This window comes from Chenopodium album, chromosome 4, assembly GCF_948465745.1.
Source record: "Chenopodium album chromosome 4, dcCheAlbu1.1, whole genome shotgun sequence".
Classification (NCBI taxonomy): Eukaryota; Viridiplantae; Streptophyta; class Magnoliopsida; order Caryophyllales; family Amaranthaceae; genus Chenopodium; species Chenopodium album.
This window is the reverse complement of record NC_137837.1, coordinates 12,626,234-12,631,496: the sequence shown is the minus strand read 5'-3', so window position 1 is coordinate 12,631,496 and position 5,263 is coordinate 12,626,234.

The following is a 5,263-nucleotide window of genomic DNA, read 5'->3' as shown; positions in this document are numbered from 1 at the left end:
TTATATCATTAAATTCGACCCGTGACCTTTAACGACGAGCAGACCTAAGTTCCGATTAGGTTTTGGAACTCTGACAGTCTCTGAGTTCCTGACAAGTCAGTAACTCTAATTTCATTGACTATCATGAGTTCACCTTGGTTCTTTAGACTTGTTCCAGACTGACTTTTATGTCCAACATACTTACATGAATCCTAGAGCGATATACTACGATTTCTTTGTCTTCATGTTGTTTCTTTGAAACTCTTGTTCTGGAATCTTGTAGTATTGATGTATTCTAGTTCTCGGGGTAACGTTAAGTTCCTGTTAGGGAACGTTCTTGTTAGGGAACTCTTCATGTACCTGTTGGGGAACATGGAACTCTTCATGTACCTGTTAGGGAACATGCTCCGGCTCTCGTGGAAAAGCCTGCCAAAGGTTCCTTCTGCAACTCGTTAGAGAATATCTTTTGGTTCCTTCGTGGTTTGGTTCTTGTGGGAGAACCTGCTTTAGGTTCATTCATTCCCTCTTGTTCCTCTTGAAGTCTTCTATGTTCCAACCCATTGACTTCACCTAAGTCAATTCCTGTCTTCACATGAACACTTAAGAGAAACATTAGATTGAAGTTTGTTTGTCATAAACAAACTTCAAGTGAGAGAACTAATTAAACTTAAAGCTTATGTAAATACTCCTACACATATACGACTCACGTATGTATAGAGTACTGACCTCATGAAGCTAACATATGCAGACACCTATTTACATAGTTACCTTCATAGTTCCTTAGCCATCATCATGCTTATCAACCATAACACTCATCATTGTTCTTGTTCTTCTATTGCTTATCATATATTGCTTAAGTTCCTTATATACATACTTGTCATTGCTCAAGTTCCTTGTATCTTGTTCCAAGTATAACTTGTTCTTTCTATGCACAACTTAACAAACACATTAGATAGATAATCATCATTAGTTTACAATCATCAAAACCTAATTACTCAACAATTTCCCCCTTTTTGATGATGACGAACTAATGATGCTTATCACACATTAAAGGATAAATCGTTGTACATTTATTCCCCCTTAGTTCTTCAAGGAAATAACATTTAGAACAAGTTAGGAACATACACAGGAACTTCACATAGTTAGAAACTTAGCAATACACATCCTTATCAATATATATATACTTTCAAAGATCATGTTGTAAGAACTTTAGACTTAACTACTACATACCATAAGCATCATACATATTCTTCCCCCTTTTGTCTTTATCAAAAAGGGTATTGTTCCACAAGTTTGTTTTCCGTAAATTACACACACATAAAGTCATATGTCACACCTACCACCATATAATAAGTAAATATATAATGGTTAAACACTTGTTGTTCCTAAAAGCCTCAAGGTACTCACTTTTCAAATCGGATACTATTTCCACACTAATTTCCAACTCACAATCCAAAGGCCCAACTTCAAAACCCTTAATTGAACTTGACAAATAAGAAGTTAAAAACCAAGTAAAGAACAGAGCTAAAAAGTTAGAAATGGATTGCATAAATAGGCAAATGAAAGCGCAAGCTCAAAGGATATATAAAGAAGCATACGGAACAAAATAAGTAGAAGGAACATGAAGTGGAATTTGTGCTCTTCGTTTAGACCTTTTGAGGTGATAAGATTCACCACATTTGTTCTTCATTTCATACTTTTGAACCTCCTGCTAAACACAACACATATTCATCTTGCTAATTGATAACCAAGTTCCCTTACTTCAACTACCAACTTCTTTGAGAAACATTCTGCTTACTGGAACTTAAACAGATTTCAGCTTCATAGTCAAGTTCCTTCAACGTTTAATGTTGCTCCTTCACTAGCTAGCTTACCAAGTATACGAGTACACGACATCAACATAGTCAATATTCTTCATATTTAGATATCTAGGAAATTAAATATTGGATCACCCTTATTCTTCTTCTTCTTCTTCTTCTTCTTTTTTTTTTTTTAAACATAGGGTGTCATTACAAAGATTTTGCATGCTTTCTTAGAATAACACATTTTAAATCAATGAAGATAATACTTACTCATACACTTGAGTTCCACAACCAGCTTTGAACCATTTTGATTTCTTGGTTCCTACCTTATTCAATTCCCCCTGAGTTCCTTACCATTCTTCTTCCTTTTCAAGTGCTTACATCTTTTCTTTTTCTTCAACTTCCTCCTCAACATGTAATCACCATTCTTCACGTTTCATTGATCCATAAAAATATTATGAACAAACTTAGAGCACATGGGAATTAAGAATAAGAAGTATGGCTACATGAAAAGATAAGGAAATAGGGTCGATAGAATCTTCAAATATATGAAAATATGAAATAAGTATAGCGCAACACGGACACACAACTAAAAGTAGTAGAATAATGTTGCATTCGAAGAAATATGGTGTGGATGCTTGAAAGTTGGCTAAAAGATAGGTTAGTTCCCTCTGAAATTTAAACAAGTGAGGTACAAACGGTCTAGGAACTTACCTGTCTTGTTCCATCAAAGTTTCTTCCATTTTTCCTTTGGCAACTTAGGAACTTCGTGTTTGACAGCACCCATAGTTCTATTATGAGACCTCTAATACTCTTAGGCAAGTGAGTATGTCTTTTACAATATAAGAACTAAGTGTGACACATAAACAATAAGCGCACATTCTTTACTTCAAGTTTAACATGCATAGGAACCCCAACTTGACATAACTTAAGGGAAAAATACTTTATACTCATGTTATGTTTCATCAAGTCTTGTTCCATTAAGCAATATACAAGAATATGACAAGTCAAGACAAAACCATAAGAGAATCCATTCACGAATTCACATATTGCATTCATACCAAAAATATATCAATTCAATTCATCTAATGCCGACATGTGAAAAGGAACTTATATCTTATGTAGTTTATAACCGGTAAAAATATAACTTTTAAAACATTGGTTGACATGATGGCTTACCTTGGAGTTCTTGAAGTGGTTGTTTTGTTCCTTGATGATCTCAAATCTAATATGAACTTCCACTTCTAACTCAAGTTCCATTGTTAATGGTTAATGCTTACAAATATATTTTCTCATCATATAATCATAAAAAACCAATGCACAATGGCTCGTTAGTTGTACCAAAAATATAATCAATGTAAATAAGTACAACTAAAACCTTAGTCCATCTTGAAAACAAAAATTGACAATTTTAAAGCTCAATTTTCAAGAAGGAACTTGGATAGCAATCTATCCTAGAGTATGTTCCACATAGACATCTATAACAGAAAGTTATACAAAAGACATCCATGACATCCATGTGGTACAACTCTAATCCCATATAAACAGCAAGATATAATAATATTCAATTACCTTCAAGTCTAGCTATACGAGCAACAAGTTCCTGAAAAACAATACATACCTCTGTATTGGTTGTTTCCTATAAGAACCAACATGGCCTTGTTCCAATCGCGTGCCTTACTCAATAAGCTTTTTCCAGAACACCCTTTTTAATCTCCGACCCCTTTTAGGTGTTCTTGAATAGGTTCAGCATGTAACAAACACCTTCTCCCTTTTAAGCTCATTGAGTTCTTGTTACACATCTAACCTTCAAGCTCCATCCTCAAATGCTTCAATGTCTTGAGGCTCAACCTTAGTTACATATGCATATAAGACACTGTAGCTCCATAGTTTGTTGAGATTTTGCTGGTCGGAACAAATATTATCTCAACTCTGGAACTTCGTCGGAACTTGCTTTCTTGTATTGAGTTCATTGAACTTTGCTGCATGAGTTGGAACTTAACATCTAAAAGTTCCTCAACATGTGTAGCTAGCCCTTGATGTTATCCTTAGTGACATATTTCTTTACTAGGAACTCAGGTAGTTCTACAAGAACATGTGATTTCATCTTTTATAACCTGCTTGATGGGAACAAACCTGTTAGTCTCAAAATATGTTCACTTATTGCACATTAAACATGATAGTGTAAACTCTTTATGTTTTACTGTTCTAGGCATTTATGGATAAATCGCCTTGGCACTTGTATCATTAAACATCCCTAAGTGGAACATAGGGTACGGTGTCTTGTTAACCAAAGATCTATTGCTTCAGTGTTGATGATGTAGTAAGCGACATTGAAAACTATTCCAAAGAACCTGCAAAGACCATTAGTATATAACTTTGTTCTCTTCATGTCTTTCATGATTCAAAGTTGGAAACTTGTTGTCAATCCTGTGTTCCTACTACAAACATCAAACATGACTGGAACTAGGTTCCATTGTTAGATCCATAACTTCATAAATAATGAACACTTAGCCACATACCCTGTGATAGAAAAGACTTTCAACAAATAGTTCATCATCTCTTCTATTAAGAAAAGTAACCAAGTGTCCATTTGCGTTCATTACTTATAAACAAGACATCTCTTTCAATTAGTCTCTAAATATCACATGATAAACAGATCCATATCACTAAGATCCAATGGATTAGTGTTGCTTACCATCTACCCGATGTTGAAAGAGAATATAACATGTTTTAATTCTCATGCTTCTCAATCTTCACCTGTTTGGAACTTACGTATACATATACCTATTATCGAGTTCCTACTAGGTTTATCAATCATAAAAAGATTAACATGTTTACAGTTTGAAGCATAGAATTATTTCGTAAAACATCTAGAGTTACAAGCATTTAAACACCAAAAAGTGCATCAAAAACTCGACAAGAAAAATGTTCACAATGGTATAGGAACTTGACTTACTAATCACCTGTTATGTAACAATTTTACCTTCTGTGTTAGTCTTATAAGTCAAAGTTCTTCCATTGTAGATTTATAGAAGAAAATATCTTGATTTAACAATCATCATCCCTTTGGAACCTCGCTGTCGAGATACTACGAGTTCCTTCCTACTATGCACCTTCAACTGTTCATGTTCCTATTGATATCAGGTTGGAACATGCCCTTCTAGTCCTTTTGACCATTGTATCTTGGGTAGAGGAACGTGTTGGTTTAATCTCAAATTCTTCAACACCTTGTCAAAGTTCCTCAAATATTCATTCTGAAGATATAACCTGAAAAATCAAAACCCAAGTGAATTCTTTTGTGCTTTCAAAAGGTTAGTAGGTTAGTCAAGAGAGATAGATAAAATCTAAAGCATAAAAGTATTGAAACATAAAGTTCCAGTAAGAATACTCCCTTTTGGATGTCGTTCCATAAACGAAATTATGGATCTCCAACACGTAGTCAAAGATAGTCATCTTAACTCATCATCCTTCATAAGAGT